The sequence below is a fragment of the Lampris incognitus genome, chromosome 3, assembly GCF_029633865.1.
Source record: "Lampris incognitus isolate fLamInc1 chromosome 3, fLamInc1.hap2, whole genome shotgun sequence".
Lineage (NCBI taxonomy): Eukaryota > Metazoa > Chordata > Actinopteri > Lampriformes > Lampridae > Lampris > Lampris incognitus.
The window spans coordinates 69,466,268-69,488,031 of record NC_079213.1 but is presented as its reverse complement, the minus strand read 5'-3'; the positions used below and the strand labels follow the sequence as shown (position 1 = coordinate 69,488,031).

At 47.7% G+C, this 21,764-nt stretch overlaps 1 pseudogene; it reads left to right on the top strand.

Annotated features, from left to right (window-relative positions):
* The first annotated feature begins 17,447 nt into the window (after positions 1 to 17,447).
* LOC130109809 (interleukin-11 receptor subunit alpha-like) lies at positions 17,448 to 20,990 on the top strand (annotated as a pseudogene).
* The last annotated feature ends 774 nt before the right edge of the window (positions 20,991 to 21,764 follow it).

Here is a 21,764-nt window from a genome sequence, read left to right as displayed (position 1 = left end):
CTCTCTCTCTCTCTCTCACTCTCTCTCTCTCACATGCATGCATGCACACATGCACGCATGCACACATGCACGCATGCACACATGCACGCATGCACAGTCTCCTCTTTGATCAGATAATAGCTCATGAATCAGGTTTAAGTTTGGTTTATCGTGTCATTATACTGGAGGGTGTGGAAGAAAGTTTGGCCTCTCTTTTCTTACAAGACTGTGAAAATGTGGGATCAAACAGTTCAAAAGACTGGTGTCTAAAGTTACTTGAAACATCTCAGTTGATAGCAGCTATCACTGCCTATGAACTGCCTGGGAAAAAGCCAGCTATAATCACATCAAACCTTGCATCAAACCTTGCAAAACAAACAACATATGCATATGAGGTAATAGAATAATATTAATAGTTGTGGGAAATGTCTCAGTCTAAACTTTCTGTCTGTCTCCTTGTTCTTCTCTCTGTCTGACCTTCTCCATCTTTTTCTGTCTGTCTCTGGTGAAGAGAGCATAAGGCATTCCTCTCTCAATTTCCCCAAATAAACAGTAGGCAGATGAAAAGTGAGAACATAAACAGGGCTTGCCTGTCGAAGAGCCTGAGATGTGCTCCCCTCACTCTCAAATCAAGCCGCTCTAGTCTGCAATAATATTTTGTGAGAGAACTGATTTAAACTAAAGTGAAGTGATCAGCAATATTGGGATCTGAGTACAAAGGGGAATAATGGGTTCTCTTGGTGTCATATTTTACCGTTTTTCAATTCCATGAAGCCATGATCTGGCTACTCCCCTCCCCCCAACAATATCTAAATGTATACTTATTTTCATGCTGATAATACTATATTGTAGGGATTCATACATTTTTTCCCCAATTTGGATCTCTATTTCAGTAAGTGATGTCTTGACGAGCAAGCCAAGCATATTAAAACCATTTCATTTCAAAAGCAGGTTCCAAACCCATCCTAGGTATGACAACATAGTGCATTGATTTGGTAATGGGTGACTGATTTGCATGCATGCATATATGCATTTGAGTGTTTTATGCATGTTTGTTTCAGTGTGGTGTGTTTGTGCGCTCGTGCATATGATATGTGTGTTCAAGCAGGTTGTGGGCATTTGGTTTGTTATGGGTAAAAAGCTAAAGCTCTAAGATGAGATCAGATATAAAAATACAGGCAGGTGGCCTATGCAAACTACAAATACATTACAATTGATATGCCTACTGTTAAGAGTGCAATATCTCCATTTAGTCATATCAAACACTGACACATTTGATTTCTATAGATTCTTACAAAGCAGCTAAAAGGTGACTCACAAAGAATAAAAAAAATCATAAATAATAAGATAAACTATAGAGATGCCAGACGTATTCAGAACAGGGTTAGTCTCTATATGCTTGCATGCAGGGAACACCATCACGGTGGCCACGGCGTTATCAAGCCAAGTTACCGAGTCATTTCTGCTGCTTGCTGAGAAAGCTTACATGCATTAGAGATAGGATAAACGCACAAAACCAGGCCTGGTATACTGTATAAATCTGTGTTTAACTCACAAAGAACCTGCTAACCTTTGCTGTCAATCCCGTCTGTTAAACTGCTCCCCCTGCCGATAGAAAACGCAATGTCACCCTTCGCGTCTCTTCCCTACCTGGTTTGTCTGTCTGCCTACTATCGGCCACATCATTATTCCGTCGTGAGCCTGAACAAGTCGCAGACCACTGGCAATCACCCAGTGATGAGAATCTAAACGACATAACAGAAGTCTCCTTATCGCCATCCAGACATGAATAGACGCCTTAAAAGAATAAAACGGGAAGCATTTCGGAAAGTTTGACGAACTTAGAAACAGGAAGACTCTAGAAAATAAAATGAGCTCCATGTCACACACATCACATCACATCACATCACATGAAGCCACCCCCCCCTCATATTTCAAATTAATCTCACAAGAGAGGAAAAAAATAATTGATGTCGATTTCACTGTCCTACCCTGGGAAGGGGAGGAGGAGGAGGAGAGGGGGGTCGGGGCGATGAAAGCCGAAATCCGCCGCGTTTCCCTTTTGTAAAGTTTCCGACGCGTGCCCGTCTTCCAAGCAGCTCGTCCTCGTAAGACGTGTCAGCTCGCGTCTCTCTTCATAAGTAGCCTCCTGCAGTAGAACCCCGGGCAGGGCAGACGGAGGGGAGGCGGTGGATATCTGCACGGTTGGAGCCGACCGGACTTTACTGTTGTGTTGTCCTCTGCGACCCGCAGCACCGCAGCAGCAGCGCACCGCCCGCCTGGCTGTCCTGCTCTGCTGGATGCCGCAGAATCACTGAGGGGGGGGGGGGGGGGCAAAGGACCTGCCTTCCACCACAGTCACACCATGAAGAGTTCCCAACTGTTTGTCTCTATGGGGGGGGGGGTAATGATAAACCCTACCCTACCAGTGATGTGTATGGTCACGCTTTACAATGAGCACAACTTACATAGTGATTAGTAAATGAGTAATGGGGCGCTTAGAAGCTCTCTCATTTTGAGCACGCTTGCTGAGAGGAAACAGTCACGTTATTATCTCTCTTTCTCTCTCTGTATCAGTGATGTGCAGTCAGGGGAGGCAGGGGAGGCACTGCCTCACCCAGGCTAATAAGGAAAAAAAATGAAATATCATGAGAGTTACAAAAATATTTATTTTTCATTTATTTATTTAGTAACTTTAATTCGTTAAGATTGTTGTAAATTTTTAAAAAAATCATGTAAAACTTGTTTTATCAATAAAAGGCATGCCCTATTCAGGATGGCTTGCTCCCAAAGCTTGCCTTCGTGAACGCAGGCTGCTGAGGCAGAGTCTGCTTGTGCCTCTGGCGTATGGAATGAAAGCAAGCGATTTAGGAGTTTTGCGTATGCGTAGTCTGTTCTTACGGTGTCAACGCCGAGGCACATCGCTAACCTGCCTCGCGTTTTGTGAACGGATATATTCTGACTCCCTCCCACCCTCTGGCATGCCGTCTTCTGCCTACCCAGCCATGGACCTCGCTGCACGTTACTGCTCTGTATATATATAAGGTTTTGCCGGGATAACGCTCCATTAGCAGCCATAATACGACTATGGTTACTGCTAAGTGTGTCTCCGAGTCTATCCATCTATCCATCCATATAATGACTGCCAACGACGTCACTAGCGGATGATCCGTGAATGTGAAAACTGTCAGGTGAAAAGAAGCGGCTGGCAACTCCACATGTATCGGAGAAGACACGTGGTAGTCTGCAGCCCTCCCGGGATCGGCAGAGGGTGTGGAGTAGCGACTGGGAAGGCTTTAAAGAGCGGGGTAATTGGCCAAGTAAAACGTGTGTGTGTGTGGGGGGGGGGGACTGCGACCCTTGCTCCCTGATTTGCCGTAACCTTCGGTGGGATACGTGTTCGGAGTCGGTTAGGTCGCATGGTAAAATGTGAACGACGCTATCCAAAGGCCGCTGTAGCGAGGGCCATAAAGATGGCGACTCACCGATTGTCCGCTCGTGACGTCACCGGGGGTCACTTTTCCGCACTTTTCAGAGACACACTGAAGACCACCCGCAACATATGTATATAGAGAGAAATAATGTTGAACATTTTGATTGTTTAAGAGTACGGTCACATATGCGCGAAATTAATATCGGCGAATATTCACGTCCACTCTATGCGAGCAAAGAAGTGAATAAAACGTTCGCTTCTGGTGGCGAAGGAAATTCGCATGAGTGGCTGTTGCAGATAGAAAAGCGCTATAAAACATGCAACTTGACTGATTGATTGATCTTCATAGAACCCTTATCTCGTGACGTAAAGGCTGCGTTGTAAACAAGATGCGCGCGCATAACGTGTGGCAAAACATGGCCGAGAAACAACGTGCGTGTAATGTATTTGAAAAGGGACATACGTCTCAGTTGGGAGCCAGCTTGTTTATTCCGCAATGTGAACAGAGCTACGGGTGCTGTGTAGGGACAAGAACAGACTGCAGCTATGAAAGGCAAACACTATGTTACATCTCCCCTCTTGAACGAAAATGAACATTCATTGAACTTTACTTGTGTAAATAAACAAAATACTTGTGTAAATCTGAATGTGATTTTATACACAGGAAGGACTGTTTACCAGCGCTTCACTTTCTCAAGATGAGAAAAAACAACTCAAACATCAAACTCAACTCAAACACTTACAGATTCAGTCTATCAGGAGGCTTCACAACTCTGCCCCACCTAGTAGTAAGCTGTTCAGCCGGTCAGGCTTGAGTGGGGCTCAAAGGTATTTTAGGTGGCGAGTGCGGCAGTTCAGGAAGAGTTGGAGTTGTGACTACTTCTCAGTTGGCGGATCTGATAGTTCAGTCCAAGATTCATCCCGAACCCAGTGGCATGGACGGTTGGCAGCTGCGGTGCTTTTGCGTAGGTGTTGGCTGTTGCAGCGGTACTCCTTGTTTCCACCGTCCACAACATAGGACGGCGGAGCACTGTGTGGTTTAACTACAACTCCCGGGGACCATTTGTGGTTGCCAGGATATGGTTGCATCCTAACCTCATCCCCAGGCTTAAGGGCAACACGAGGTTTGCCTGCTCTCTTGCGGTCATAGTAGAATTTTTGGATGTGCTTACTTTTGTCCAGCTGACGCTTTACTTTGAGAGGGTCATAGGCTGTTGGTTCAAGTAGTGCACGAGCAGTAGACAGCTTATTATGTGGCCTCCTGCCCATGAGCAGTTGAGCCAGCGACAGGCCTACTGACTCAAGTGGAGTAGTTATGTAGTCCAACAGTGCAAGGTGTTTGTCTGGTGCTTTACACCACAGCCTCTTCACAGTTTGCACTGCATGCTCTGCTTCACCATTTGAGTGTGGCATGCGTGGTGAAGATGTCTTGTGTGAAATACCATAACTCTTACAGAAGTCCTTAAATTCCTCTGAGGAATGCTGCGGACCGTTGTCTGTCCGTAGAGTGGCAGGGATGCCATGCCTGCTGAACTGAGCTTTCAGAGTATCTATGGTGGTGTGACTGCGCATGTCTTTCAGTTCGTTTACGTCAATACATTTTGAGTAGTAATCCACTAAGAGGATATAGTGTTTGCCTTCAAACTCAAACAGATCTGATGCCACCTCCTCAAATGGCAGCTCTGGCGTTTCTGTTGGCTTGAGTGGCTGTCTGGGCAGTTTATTTTGGAAATCAGCACACTTGCTGCAATTTCTGACCATTTCTTCGATTTCAGCACTCATGCCTGGCCAGTATAGCACTTCACAGGCTCGCTGTTTACTCCTCACTATCCCAAAGCTAGATTGGTGTATAAGCCTTAGCATGTGCTCTCGCATGGTGGGGGGCACTACTATACGTAGTCCTTTGTATACAACTCCATCAGATAGCTGGCTCCTCGAGTCCCAATATGGCTGAACAGGAATTGGCACTGCCCATGTGTGTTCTGGCCAGCCATGCTGAATTGTCTGTTGGAGACAGCTTGGCTCTTCTTTTGTGCGCTCCTGCAGTTCTGTGTACTTCTGGTTGCTAACTGCAACAAAGGAGCATGGAGACACACTCTAGGCCATCCATCCCAGGGGTGCTCTCTGGAAGCTGTGCTTTAGACATTGTGTCGGGCAGCTCCATGTCTTTTCCTCTCCTGTACTTGACTGTTAAATCATACCATTGTAGTCAAAGACACATTCTCTGGATGTGCATGGGGGTAGGCAGCAGTGATTTTTTTTAAAGATGTCTTCGAGAGGCTTGCGGTCATTGTATACTGTGAAATGCGTTCCAAATGTGTAGTTGGGAAACTTGACACAGGCATGCATAATGGAGATTATCTCTTTTTCAATTTGTGCATAGCGCGTTTCTGCGTCAGTCAGTGACCTGGAAGAGAAGGCAACGGATTGACTGTCCTGCAGCAAAATCGCTCCTAGTCCGCTGCTGCTGGCATCACAGTATATTTAGACAGGCTTTGCAGGGTCGAAAAACTTGAGCACTGGAGGATGCGTGCACAGTTCCTTAAGTTTATCAAAAACTCGCTGCTGTGCTGGCTGCCACACTGGCTGCCATGCAAAATCCACATTGCTCTTGAGGAGTTGACGCAGCAGAGCATCCTCTTTACTAAGGTTTGGTATGAACTTTGACAGGTACAAAGCCCCAAAAGTGGCAGACACCATCTTTGTCTGTTGGAGGCAACATGCACCATACTGCCTCAACTTTCACAGGGTCTGGTTTCAGTCCATCTGTTGTTATTAGATGTCCCACATATGGCCCTGCTGCTTGACAAATGTGACATTTGTTGAAGTTGAGCCTCAGATTGTAGCTCGTTGCTCTCTCGACTACTCTGCACAGGATTGCATCATGCTCCTCCACTGGGGGCTGCTATGAAAATATTATCCATCACACTGATGGTTCCTCTGATGCCCTCGAGCACTTTGTCTAAGATATGTTGGAAAATTTCCGGCGCGCGTTTTAGTCCAAATGGGAGTCTCAGCCACCTGTACCTTCCAATCAGTGTATTGAAGGTCATGAGAAAGGATGATGCTTCATCCAGTGCTATCTGAAGAAATCCAGATTTAGCATCGAGGACTGAAAAGACTTTGGCACTAGGTATTGTGGGAATAATCTCCTCTATGGTGTACATGGGGTGGTGCTCCCTCTTTATGACTTTATTTAAATCACTTGGATCTATGCAGATTCTTATCTTGCCATTACACACTATGTCTACCATAAAGCTCACCCACTCTGTAGGTTGGCCAACTTTAGTGATGTAGCCATCTTTTTCCATCTCAGGTATTGTCTCCACTATCTTTTCTCTGAGTGCGGCTCGTTGGCAGCTGACAGGATGGACCATGCCCTTTGCATCTGGATCAATTTTGATTGTGTATGTACCTGGGAGGGTTCCGGTGGTGCATGTCAATTCCGGGAACTCGTCGAGTCCAGCTGGTACACTCTGTGTTGGAATGGCGACATGAGTATTGCTTGATGTTTTTTTCAGTAGTGTTTCTTAGTGAGTCCAGATGAACAAGCAGGCCTAAAGCCTCAATTGTATCACCACTGAGTACATTTTCCTGTGCAATGGCCACAATTTCAAACTGCGCTCACTTCACACTTTGTTTGATCAGTAGATCAACTGCAGCGACAGGCTTTATCTTGTGGTTGGAGTAAGAGCGAAGTATTGTGCTAGAGCATTTTAGCTCCCCTGTGTGTATAAGGAACTGGTATCTGTTTAGGGTCAGTGTATTGCATTTGGCACTTGTGTCAATTCTGAACTGCACCTCCTGAGACAGAATTCCAAGTTTACTTTCCATTTGTCATCTGCAGGACTATCAGTCTGTGTCAGATTTATGTGCAGAATTTCATCATCCTGACATGGCTCAACACTCACTGAATTTACTGCACATTTGCGACACACAGCCACCCAGTGATTTGTTTGTTTGTTTGTTTTGGTTTTGTTTTTACAGTAGGAACATACTGAGCCTTTAGCTGGGCACTTTCCTTTGCTGCACTTGTGCTGGGGGTCTTTTCCACAACTTGTGCAGCTTTTGGGTTGGTTGACTGATGCCTGCCTCTGATGTGTGGGTTTTGGCTGTCCTTTACTGTGTTATCTTATTAGGTGCTGGGTACTTTGCTTTGGCAGACGCTGCTGATACTTGTGAATCATTCTCTCTGACGATTTTTGTTTCTGTGACATCTCAAACTGTTGAGGGATTTCTATAGCTTTAGGTAGTGTCAGGTCCTCACCTCTGTCCGGCAGTCTTTCTTGGACCCGTTTTTCTCTTACTCCCGCGATTATGGCGTCAGTCAACATGTCATCTGGGTCAGCGTAGTCACAATCCATGAGTATGAATCTCAAATCCTTAACAAATTTCTCAAACCTTTCACTTGGTCCTGGTTTCCTTTGTTTGAAACGGTGCCTGCCTATTCGCTTATTTTTCCTCGGTCTGATGTAGCTGGCAAACTTATCCAAAACTTTAGAGGGATCCTCTTTTTCACCATCAGCCCAGTTTAATGTCTTGTAGATTTCTCTACCTTGCTCGCCGATCCACGTGCCTAGCCAACTGGCTCGCTGTTTAGCCGTTAGCTCAGAGAGGTAGGGCGACCAGACGTCCCGGTTTGTCCGGGATTGTCCCGGTTTCAAGCTGAGTGTACCGAGTCCCGACAGATATCTGTAAAATAGTAAAATGTCCCGTTTTTCAACATCCATCCCCCAAATGACCCGGTTTTCACGGCAGTTAAAAAAAAATATTGAATATTATATTTGTTTTCAGCGCTTACAGAGACGTTTCCCATGTTCTGTCCCACTCATTATTACCTAATCCAATCAAAAAACATAAACAATGCACCACGTGTGTGAATTAAACACTGATTTGTCTGTATGGGGGAAGTAAAAAAAAACTCGGCTACTCTAGCCTGTCTTTTTTTTGGTGGGAGGGGATAAAAATCCTTCAATGTATCATGTCCGGCGAGACAGACAAGCTTGTGAGCGCGTGCACGAACGCGCGGTACACTTTTTAGGGTCCCGGTTTGGGATTTTTAAAATCTGGTCACCCTACTGGTCAGTATAAAGTTGCTTTTTTTCCTGTATGACAATTTTGTACCTCTGTTGTAAATAAAGGTTTTTTTGGGGGGGGGGGGGTTGGTGAACTTTGACCGGCGGTTAAGTATAGGAGTCGTACCTTTCCTAGAGTCCTGGACTGGTCTCCACACACCCCAGCATCATGTGAAGCGCAAAATGTAGCCTCTCCATGATGAATTTGTCCGTGCGTGGTTTAGAGCCACGTCCTCCTCGCGGTAATCCTGTTAATGTTGTCAGGAGACAACAGAGCAGAACACAGAGGATCTAGCAAACCTCGATAATAAATCCTGCTATTCCTATGGGTAGCAGTAGTCCTAGGTGCAGTCATCGTTAGACTGATGGACCGGGAGACATCGTGGCTTTGCAGATGATCAGTGCATCTCGACACTCGGTCTTTCGGACTTTTCGGACAAAGGCAACGCGACGCCGGGCGCCATCTTCCAAGGATCAGAGGCATTGTGACGTCACGACCGAAAGACCGACGACAAAATCTCCAGTTAGCGGAGAACCGTAGAACTGCATGCGGAGTAGCGCCCCATGCTATTGTGGCGGAGGGCTAAGACGAAGAAAAGGACCAACGACGCCACCTGGGGAATTGCACCCCAGGAAATACAATTTCTCTTTAAAACCAGAATTAAGGATTTGGAGCTTAGCCAGGCGAATAGATTCGCTACTGAAGAAGGGCAAAGACGTTGTTTAATTAATCAAAACGAGACAGGACCGGAACTCGAGCTGCTAAGGAAATAAAAAAAAACGATTAAAACCAACATGAAGCCATTGAATCTTTATTACAACTACTACTACTACTTTTGGCTGATCCCGTTAGGGGTCGCCACAGCGGATTATCCGTTTCCATTTCTTCCTGTCTTCTGCGTCTTCCTCTGTCACACCAGCCACCTGCATGTCTTCCCTCACCACATCCATAAACCTCCTCTTTGGCCTTCCTCTTCTCCTCTTCCCTGGCAGCTCCATATTCAGCATCCTTCTCCCAATATACTCAGCATCTCTCCTCCACACATGTCCAAGCCATCTCAATCTTGCCTCTCTTGCTTTGTCTCCAAACCGTCCAACCTGAGCGGTCCCTCTAATATAATCGTTCCTAATCCTGTCCTTCTTCGTTACTCCCAGTGAAAATCTTAGCATCTTCAACTCTGCCACCTCCAGCTCCGCCTCCTGTCTTTTCGTCAGTGCCACTGTCTCCAAACCATATAACATAGCTGGTCTCACAACCATCTTGTAAACTTTCCCTTTAACTCTTGCTGATACCCTTCTGTCGCAAATCACTCCTGACACACTTCTCCACCCACTCCAACCTGCCTGCACTCTCTTTTTCACCTCTCTACTGCACTCCCCGTTACTTTGGACAGTTGACCCCAAGTATTTAAACTCAAATGCCTTTGTCACCTCCACTCCTTGCATCCTGACCATTCCACTGTCCTCTCTCTCATTCACGCATAAGTATTCCGTCTTGCTCCTACTGACTTTCATTCCTCTTCTCTCCAGTGCATACCTCCACCTCTCCAGGCTCTCCTCAACCTGCACCCTACTCTCGCTACAGATCACAATGTCATCCGCGAACATCATCGTCCATGGAGACTCCTGCCTGATCTTGTCCGTCAACCTGTCCATCACCATTGCAAACAAGAAAGGGCTAAGAGCCGATCCTTGATGTAATCCCACCTCCACCTTGAACCCATCTGTCATTCCAACCGCACACCTCACCATTGTCACACTTCCCTCATACGTATCCTGCACCACTCCTACATACTTCTCTGCAACTCCTGACTTCCTCATACAATACCACACCTCCTCTCTCGGCACTCTGTCATAAGCTTTCTCTAAATCTACAAAGACACAATTCAACTCTTTCTGGCCTTCTCTATACTTCTCAATCAACATTCTCAAAGCAAACATCGCATCTGTGGTGCTCTTTCGTGGCATGAAACCATACTGCTGCTCGCTGATCGTCACCTCTCCTCTTAACCTAGCTTCTATTACTCTTTCCCAAATCTTCATGCTGTGGCTGATCAACTTTTATACCTCTGTAGTTGTTACAGTTCTGCACATCGCCCTTGTTCTTGAAAATCAGTACCAGTATGCTTCTTCTCCACTCCTCAGGCATCCTCTCACTTTCCAGGATTGTGTTAAACAATCTAGTTAAAAACTCCACTGCCATCTCTCCTAAACATCTCCATGCCTCCACAGGTATGTCATCAGGACCAACTGCCTTTCCATTCTTCATCCTCTTCATAGCTGCCCTCACTTCCTCCTTGCTAATCCGCTGAACTTCCTGATTCACTATCCCTATATCATCCAACCTTCTCTCTCTCCCATTTTCTTCATTCATCAGCCCCTCAAAGTATTCCTTCCACCTTCTTAGCACACTCTCCTCGCTTGTCAGCACATTTCCATCTCTATCCTTGATCGCCCTAACTTGCTGCACATCCTTTGCAGCTTGGTCCCTCTGTCTAGCCAATCGGTACAAGTCCTTTTCTCCTTCCTTAGTGTCTAATCTGTCATACAACTCACCATACGCCTTTTCCTTTGCCTTTGCCACCTCTCTCTTTGCTTTACGCTGCATCTCCTTGTACTCCTGTCTACTTTCTTCATCTCTCTTACTATCCCACTTCTTCTTTGCCAACATTTTCCTCTGTACAATTTGCTGTACTTCCTCATTCCACCACCAAGTCTCCTTGTCTTCCTTCCTCTGTCCTGATGACACACCAAGTACCTTCCTAGCTGTCTCCCTCACTATTTCTGCAGTGGTTGTCCAGCCATCTGGCAACTCTTCACTACCACCCAGTGCCTGTCTTAACTCCTGCCTGAACTCCACACAACAGTCTTCCTTCTTCAACTTCCACCATTTGATCTTCGGCTGTGTCTTCACTCGCTTCCTCTTCTTGGTCTCCAAAGTCATCCTACAGACCACCATCCGATGCTGCCTAGCTACGTTCTCCCCTGTCACCACCTTGCAGTCTCCAATCCCTTTTAGATGGCGCCTTCTACATAAGATATAGTCCACCTGTGTGCACTTTCCTCCACTCTTGTACGTCACCCTGTGTTCCTCCCTCTTCTTGAAATATGTATTCACCACAGCCATTTCCATCCTTTTCGCAAAATCGACCACCATCTGTCCTTCCACATTTCTCTTCTTGACTCCATACCTTCCCATCACCTCCTCATCACCTCTGTTCCCTTCACCAACATGTCCATTGAAGTCGGCTCCAATCACCACTCTCTCCTCCTTGGGTACCCTCTCCACCATGTCGTCCAACTCACTCCAGAATTCTTCCTTTTCATCCATCTCACACCCAACTTGCGGGGCATATGCGCTGATAACATTCAGCAATAAACCTTCAATTTCCAGCTTCATACTCATCACTCTGTCTGACACTCTCTTCACCTCCAGCACGCTCTTGACATACTCTTCCTTCAGAATTATCCCTACCCCATTACTCCTCCCATTCACACCATGGTAGAAGAGTTTGAACCCACCTCCGATACTCCTGGCCTTACTCCCCTTCCACCTGGTCTCTTGCACACACAGTATGCCTACCTTTCTTCTTTCCATCATGTCAGCCAGCTCTCTCCCTTTACCAGTCATAGTGCCAACATTCAAAGTTCCAACTCTCACCTCCACATGCCTACCCTTCCTCCTCTCTAGCTGCCTCTGGACATGCTTTCCCCCTCTCCTTCTCCTTCGCCCAACAGTAGCATAGTTTCCACCGACACCCTTCCGGTTAACAGTACCGGTGGCGGTCGTTGGTAACCCGGGCCTCGACCGATCCGGTATGTAAGTCTTATTTATGATCCTGTAGAGCCGAAGGAACGGAGAAGACCGTAGGTTCACACTTTAGCCGTGTAGGCAACTTTCTTTAATTCACGGTAAATCAGCGAGACAAACAAAACCCCAGCTCGACTGAGCGGAGGTGGCAAGAATAATCAGAATACTGGCTGGACAACCATAACTTAACCCTGCGTTAACCTGCCAGGGCAACCATGACTTAACCCTTAGTTCCTGGGTTGAATTCTGTCCCCAATACGTGTCCACCACATGAGCCCCCCCAGAATTCGCCCTAGTAATCGAAGTCAGGCAGGCGCGGGTGGACGACAGGCCGTCCGCGGCGGCTCCGGATAACAGGGGCCGGAGTGTCTGTGGGAGGCATTGACGCGGGCCTGTGGAGGTCGGCCTGAGGAGCAGAAGAGGCAGCTCGGGCCTCCACGGGGGGAGGAGGCGGAGCCGGGGGACGACCGCGACGAGGAGGTTGGGCTAACTCCAACGGCTGCGTCAAGTCCAGGTGTGCGGGTTTAACTCGGTCCACTGAAACATGCTCGGCCGTGCCCCCAAAATCCACCACCAGGTGCTTAGTTCCCCGTTCCAGGACGCGGAAGGGGCCGTCATAAGGGGGTTGCAGAGGGGGGCGGTGTGCGTCGTGACGGATGAACACGTAGTCCGCTGACTGCAGACCTGGGGGCACCTGGGACACCGGAGCGCCGTGTTGGGCGGTAGGGACGGGTGTGAAAGCTCTGACCCCGTCCAGCAAGGAGGCTCGTTGGTCCACAGCTGACCAGGGACGCGTTGCATTGGGCATGAAATCGCCTGGGACTCGCAGCGGCGTGCCGTACACCAGCTCCGCAGAGGAGGCTTGTAGGTCTTCCTTCGGGGCGGTCCGCAGGCCCAGCATGACCCATGGGAGCTTGTCAACCCAGTTGCAGTCCTTGAGAGTAGCCCGAAGCGCAGCCTTCATGGACCGGTGGAAGCGCTCACATAGGCCGTTCGCCTGAGGGTGGTAGGCGGTAGTGCGGTGAAGCTTGACGCCCAGAGCCTCACCCACAGCATTCCATAGCTCTGAGGTAAACTGTGGCCCACGGTCAGATGAAAGGTCGGAAGGCGTACTGAAACGTGAGACCCACGACCCAATAAAAGCCCGGGCCACATCAGCAGACGTCGTGGATGCCAGGGGAACAGCTTCAGGCCAGCGCGTAGTCCTGTCCACCACAATCCGCATATTTGATTTGGCAAAGATTTTACGCCGGATGCCCTTCCTGACGCAACCCTCCCCATTTGTCCGGGCTTGGGACCGGCACTAAGGATGCACTGGCTTGTGCATCCTCAGTGGCTGGGTTGAATCTTTATTACAACTAATTTGTAAAAAGATTTTTAATACAATTAAGAAAATTTTAAAAAGCCACTTTAAAATTCCAAAAAATGCCCAGCCTAAACAAATAATGGTAACCAAACTAGAAAGCTAGGCTGAGGCCAACTATGGAAGGCAGACTAACTGAGGAGTGCCCAGGGGTGCTACCAATACTCACCTTCCGTGCAGCACAGCAAACCCACCGCAAACCTCACAGCAGACTGGTAAACTCTCCACACGTGTCCCGGTGCTCCTACTCACGCGCGCGCGCGCGCGCACACACACACACACACACACACACACACACACACACACGTGAAGGGACCTCATCACAAGTGCCTAGCCACACACAAGATGAAACTCAGACCACTGCGGGAAATAACTAACAAAATAAATCAAATAGGTCAACAACAAAAAAAACCAAACTAAAGAGGGCCAACCCAGTTAGTAATCAAATAAACTAAAGCAAACAAAAGAAACTAAGGCAAAACAGCAGCAGGTGAACCACCTCTAGCAGGGGACCTTGACACCAGGAAATGGTCCTGATAACCAGCACAACAGTGGCAGCAAACACTAGGGGTTCCACGCTAGAAGTTCAGGAACTGCAGCACCAACTACCAGACACATCCGAGGCCGAGGAAGAGAGAAGGCAAAAAAAGGACTGCAAAGGTGGTCACAGGTGGCTTAGATAACCTGGCCCTGATGAGGAGATTGGCTGAGGGAGGAGTCAGGCCTGGAGCAGCATTCACAACCACTCAACCTACCAGTGAAGCATTCCTCACCACACTATAAACAAACATGTGCCACCGAAACCCTTTAAGGGGCGACCTAGGTGAGGAGGTGAGGTGAGGTTGACCTGGGAATCCGCAGTCTCAACCAATAGCAAAGAAGTGTGTCCCCACTTGGTTTTAATTGGATGTAGTTTTCTTAGTGAGCCAGGATGGAGGAGACTTTGGTTGTTGCTGTGTACAACCAGCCGGTATTGTACGACATCGCCCGTGAAAACTACAAACTGCCCCACAACAGAGATGCTGCCTGGCTGGCAGTGAGTCAGGAGACAGGCATCGAATATAAACAAATGGAACATTTATTAACAACATCAATTCATATTTCGGAATCAGAAATACTTTATTATTTCGCGGTATTTGTTAACTTTTTGCGGCACGGTGGCGCAGTGGTTGGCGCGGTCGCCTCACAGCAAGAAGGTCCTGGGTTCGAGCCCCGGGGTAGTCCAACCTTGGTGGGTCATCCCGGGTCGTCCTCTGTGTGGAGTTTGCATGTTCTCCCATTGTCTGCGTGGGTTTCCTCCGGGGGCTCCGGTTTCCTCCCACAGTCCAAAGACATGCAGGTCAGGTGAACTGGCCATACTAAATTGTCCCTAGGAATGAATGGATGTGTCTGTCGGCCCTGTGATGGCCTGACGGCCTGTCCAGGGTGTCTCCCCGCCTGCCGCCCATTGACTGCTGGAATAGGCTCCAGCATCCCCGCGACCCTGAGAGCAGGATAAGCGGTTAAGATCATGGATGGATGGTATTTGTTAACTAGCTTAACTTGGCTAAGCAAGCTAACAAATATAACATTACAGTCATTTAGCCGACGCTTTTATCCAAAGTGACTTACAATAAGTGAATTTAACGTAGGAAATCAGGAGAACTACTAGTCGTCACCATAAGTACATCTTCTCTCTAAACAAACATCCAAGAGCAAAACCAGTGCTAAAGTAAAAGTGCAAGAAAGAGATTTTTTTTAAACGAGTGAATACATTAAGTGCTAAGAGCAAGCAACAGGGTAGTAGTTAACTTATACGCCAATGTTCTTCCACCAAATTTGTCCATGAAACTATGATAATGTAAACTACTAATAAAACACGTTAGTCTCTAGCTAACGGGTCTGACCCTTTAGCTGAGCGGTTAGTGATGTCGCCTTGTGGTGCAGTACACCCCGTATTGAATGCCGCACCGGGCAAAAAAATAACCGGTTACAATAATATGTACAAGTGAGACAAATACATGAAAATGTCTTTCTCTGGACTTTAGGGTACATTTTTCCGTCGCAAAACCGAACGGACTACAAACCAGCGAACTGATTTCCGTGTGCGTCACATCCTGCACCGCCCACATTGTGCGCGACAAGATACGGATTTTGTCTCTTCGCCTGCATTTGCGCATGTGTTGCTGTAGCCCAAAGTCCGACCGAAACTGTAACACTAAGATCATTCCTTACTTTAATCGTCATGCGTTTTGTATTGTCTCATTCTACCGAAAACATATGATGGCGAATTAAAGCGCAGCTGGGACCAGAACCCGGGTCTCCCGCACGGGCGACTGCGCTAACCAGTCAACTAAAGGGTCCGACCCATTAGCCAACTGGCTAGCGAGTCTATTCATTCATGATCGTTACACTACCCCCCCTCCTTCGGGAAGCTTCAGCATATCGGTTCCCTCACGCCTCTGGGTGCACGAGCATGGCATTCTACAGCCAAGCCCTTAACCAGCCGAAGCGAAATTACTATGTGACGAGGCGTGAACTGTTAGCAGTGGTGAAGGCTACGGAACATTTCCACCCCTGCCTGTACGGCCAGGCATTCACTGTCAGGACAGACCACGCCTCCCTACAGTGGGTGGAACAGCTCAGCCAATATCAATTCCAGATCCAGCACAGAGTTAGGAGGCTTCATGGAAACGCAGATGCCCTTTCCCGCCGCCCATGTCTCGAGACCAACTGCCGGCACTGCGAGAAACGGGGAAAGAGACAGGAAGAGATGCAGAGAGAGAGAACGGGAAAGAGATACCAGAAAAGAGCGAGGGAAAGAGACAGGAAGAGTATCACATACTGCGGGCTGTGGAAGGCGTCCCTGTGGGGTTAGAGAGTTTGACGCTGAAAGACCTAGGTCAGATGCAAGCTGATGACAGTTAACTCGAACCTGTATTGGAGTTGAAGCTCAACGAAAAACGTCTGGCCGGGTGTGAGGTGGCTGCACAGGGCCAGCTGGTGAAGAGTTTGTGGGCCACGTGGGACTGCCTGGACGTGAAAGAAGGGGTACTGTACCGCAAATGGGAAGTACTGTACGGCAATTGGGAGTCCTCCAGTGCAGGCAGGGTGGTGTGGCAACTGATAGCACCAAAAGCCCTCAGACAGGATACTCAGGCTAGCTCACAACCTACCCACCGCAGGGCACTTTTGGAGCCAACAAAACCCTAGCATGCGTAAGACAGAGGTTCTTCTGGATTAGGCTGCGCAGTGATGTAGACAGCTGATGCCGGAGATGTGATGCATGTGCCGCCAGAGAGGGCCCACCACGGCACCCCGGGCCGAGATGCAGCAATATAATGTGGGGGACCAGATGGAAAGAGTGGCCATCGACATTCTTGGCCCCCTGCCTCTCTCAGAAAAGGGGAACCGGCATATCTTGGTTGCCATGGATTACTTCTCAAAGTGGCTGGAGAGCTACGCCATTCCAAATCAGGAAACAACGACAGTAGCCGAAGTCTTGGTCAATGGGTTCTTCACAAGGTTTGGCATACCTGACAAAATCCACAGTGACCAAGGTCGCAATTTCGAGAGCAACGTCTTCAAAGAGAAGTGTCGTCTCCTACACATCAAGAAGACATGCACAACGGCTTTGCACCCCCAAAGTGACGGGATGGCAGAGAAACACAACCGAACCTTCCTGGTTCAGCTGTTGCTCTTCGTCCAGAAGCACCATCCCAGCAGCTGGATGACTACTTACAGTTGTTGATGATGGCTTAACGAAGTGCTGTGCACTAGAGCACAGGGTGCACTCCAGTGTCAATTATGTTCAGCCAAGAACTGCACACACTGATGGAACTCCTGTTTGGATGCCCTCCAGGAGAAGAGCTGGGAGAAGCAGGGCCCGAGTATGTACATTGCATCCAGGAGCGGATGGAGAGAGTTCATGAGTTTGCTCGAAACCACATCCAAGGAGAATCTAAAAGACAGAAGCAACAGCACAATACTCGCGCTCATGGAAAGCTGTATCACCCAGGTGACTGTGTGTGGTTACACTGTCGGCACCAGAGAGGGTTATGCCCCAAACTAGCGGAGTCTAACGGGACACTGGTCTGTGGGACATCCCCACTAAGGACACCAGTGGAATGGCGTCTCAATCACAGCTTGGTTCTGCCTTGGCACAAACTGACTTCAGATGGAGCCTTGGTTCTGTTGCATGTCGACCAATCAGCACAGGGCAACTACAGCTGCCATGACAGCGATGGGCTCCTCCTACATACCATCAAACTCATGCTGGGTTATCCCCCCGGGCTGTTGAGCATTTCCTGTCGAGTGCCCAGTCACACGCTGGTTCGCTGCTCATGGGTGGAGTCAGTGAAGACATTCCTGCCTTCCCAGTACCACGCCTCCTACAGGGGGCCTTACCAGGAGTGGATGCCGTGTATCGTAGACCCTGCCCTCCGAAGCTGTGACATCACATACCCCTCTTTCTGGCAGGCCTTCCATTTCCTGAATATTACTAAGACCAACCCCCTGGGATCCAGACCAACCATTAAAAAAATAAGACTACATGAGCTGTTGAAACCAGACCCCTCCTAGAGTCGGTGTTGCTAAAGGAAGTGGAGGGATATCCTACAAGGCTGGTTGTAAAGTGAAGCAACCCGTCCTCCTGGCCAATAGACGTAGCCTTTCCTCTGACATATGAGGTCAGATACTGGCCACTGAGCTCCGCACACTGGTCACAGGTCAGTGGAAAGATGTGCATGCATACTGTACATACTGCATGTTCTGTGGATATATAAAAAGTCTACACAGTCCTGTTACAGCAGGGTTTTATGATGTAAAAAATGAAACCAAGCTAAATCACTAGAACTTATCCCACCTTTAATATGAAATTGCAACCTATAAAAATAAAGTGAAAACAATCAGAAACATTTTAGGGGGAAAAAAGAAAAATACACAACTTACCTGGTTGCATAAGTGTGCGTCACAAAAAAAGAAAAAGAAAAACACACAACTTACCTGGTTGCATAAGAAAAATACACAACTTAGCTGGTTGCATAAGTGTGCACAATCTTTTATAATTGGGGACGTGGCTGTGTTCAGAATTAACCAATCTCAAGCTTATGTTAAATAGTAGTTAATATACACCTGCCAGCAATTAAAGTGACTGTAATTACCCCCAAATAAAGTTCAGCTGTTCCTGTAGGATTCTCCTGACCCGATCTGAGAGATCTAGAATGTTTTTGCAAGGAAGAGTGGGGAGATATTGTCAAGTCAAGACTCTTACCCAAGAAGTATGAGTGCTGTAATGAAATCAAAAGATGTTCCAACAAAGTACTAGTTTAGGGGTGTGCATACTTATGCAAGTGGTCATGAATTTTGAATCTTGAGTAGTAGTAGTAGATGTAGTAGTAGTAGGGGTAGTAGTAGTAGCAGTAGTAGCAGCAGCAGTAGTAGTAGTAGTAGTAGTAGAATAGTAGCAGTGGTAGTGGTTGTAGCAATAATAGCAGTGGGAGTGTACTCCTACTGCTGTTATTGCTACAATGCACCGAACCTTGGCATACTTGCGGGAGGCAAGCATCCCATTGGAAGACCCATCTGATGAGATTGAGGAATGAGTGCCATAGAAATCTTCAGCTGTATGGTCCTGGGTAAGACACTAAACTGCAACCGCAGGCTGTAGAGGGGTAGCACCTTACCTCAGCAAGGGCCCTTTGGCTAAGGACGACGTCCCTACTGATAGATCTGGTCCTCCTGCATGCCTGCATGGTACTTCCCATGGTGCCCAGTCCAGCCAACACAGTGGGATAGGAAAAGGGAACTCTGATTTCAAATCCACCTGCTGCGTTGTGGGTTGATGCCTCTTTAGGTAAAGGCTAACAGAAGGTAAATCTTGGCATACTTGCAGGAGGTCAGCATCCCATTGGAAGACCCATCTGATGAGATTGAGGAATGAGTGCCATAGAAATCTTCAGCTGTATGGTCCTGGGTAAGACGCTAAACTGCAACCACAGGCTGTAGAGGGGTAGCACCTTACCTCAGCAAGGGCCCTTTGGCTAAGGATGACGTCCCTACTGATAGATCTGGTCCTCCTGCATGCCTGTATGGTACTTCCAATGATGCCCAGTCCAGCCAACACATTGGGATAGGAGAAGGGAACTCTGATTTCAAATCCACCTGCTGCCTTGTGGGTTGATGCCTCTTTAGGTAAAGGCTAGGAGAAGGTAACTCTGAATTCAAATCCCCGGGCACAGTCTACCCAGCTGTCAGTACCCGGAAAGAGTAAACCATGGTGGCTCCGCTCAGTCAACTTGGCAGCGGTTCCGACAACCGTTAGCTCTGTTTGTCAACTCAGCAGCAGTTCTGGCCCAAAGCAACAGGATTCCTCTGCAGCCGTCTCAGCTACACTGTGCCACCGAACAACAGAAGATCTTGCCAAGGGACACTATAGAGCTCCAAATAGTGTCGTCATCTAGGGTGCAGCCTCACATTTGAGGCTGCTAGGATGCAGCCTCACATGTACCCCTGACCAAGGCAATGGAAAGAAATAACTGGAGTTGGTCTCTGGGCTCTGTACGGCGGCTGCCCACTGCTCCTAGCTACACAGCTAGGATGGGTTAAATGCAGAGCATAAATTTAATTTGTATGTATGTACAAAATTACTAATAAAGAATATTCTATTCTATTCTATTCTATTCTAGTGATTCATTGGGAGGAGCCCTGCACTATTCTGGAAGCCCTGTCCAATGTAGTGTACCAAGTACAGAAAGTGGACGGCGAAAGAAATTAATGGTTCACCAAGACCATGTAACCCCATACAGAGAGGAAAGTTGAGTCAGAGCATAACTGAGGGGTGGACCCAGTCCCTAGAGATGACTGGAACTACCAAGATCCAAAATCCACCCCACCAGGGCCCTATACCACGGCGGTTGACACCCAGCTGCATCTTGGGGCAGGGGCAATTGCAACTTGGGATGAAGCAGAGTCAGAGGCACCTTCATGGACAGAAATAGATGAAGAGGGCGAACTGCCAGCAGGGGTCAGTTCAGAGGAGTAAAGGGAGAAGACAAATTGGGGGACTTTGAGAAGATCAAAGCGAAAACGTCACCCAGCCCAGTGCAAGTGGTGTTCAAAAATAGCTGAAGAAACCGAGATTTGAAGACAAAGAAAAGAGTTCCAGAGAGAGACAACAAAAAAATGAAAAAAATTCCAGATTTCTTTCCCTCTCCTATGTCTTTAAGTATCGCTGTATCTTAGGTTCGAGGGGCCAGGGGTGTTCGAGATTACCAGAGCCATCAGTGCGAGTTGGTGCACAGAGAATTTCTCATTCGGGGACGAATGCGTTCTTTAAAGGGGGAAATGTAGCATATCGGCTTTCTGATATGGAAACTGGGTGACCACTAGGGGTGGGCTTTTTAAGGGTTTTTAGCAGCAACTGAGCCGCAAGCAGCTAGTGCGGGTCGTTACCGTAAACAAAATGGCAATAAACCTGACTTTCGACTGACATTACGTGGTCCTGACCTTTCAATGGATCGACACGCTTCAATATGTAAGTATAAAATGTAGAATTCAGTTTTTATTTTTTCGCTTTTTTTAGATTGAACCTCTAGTTCAACTACTCTCAGCCGATCTGTTTTTCCGGAAACCCACGATGTCGTCAAAAACACTCATTTACATACAACCTATCAGATCAAATCATAAAATTACGAAACCCCGCCCACCCCTACCAGCAACCATTGCTTACAACTGTCACTCAAAGTCAGCTGATGAATACAACGAGAAGCAGACCACTCCTTAACAGCTCCTAAGACGATTGAAAACAGTAATCGAGAAAGGTAAAACACAATATCAGTCAAATAACAACAAATGAAAAAATGGCGCTGAATGTTTTATTATGTTGTATTCACATTTTTAAAAGTTGAATCTAATTACTGATTTCAGTTCAACTTTAACATTAAGTGTAGGCTTAAAATATTAAACCTAGCGCGGCTGTCTATTCCGTTGCCTGCCAACACGGGGATCGTCAGTTCGAATCCCCGTGTTACCTCCGGCTTGGTCGGGCGTCCCCACAGACACAATTGGCCGTGTCTGCGGGTGGGAAGCCGGATGTGGGTATGTGGCCTGGTCGCTGCACTAGCG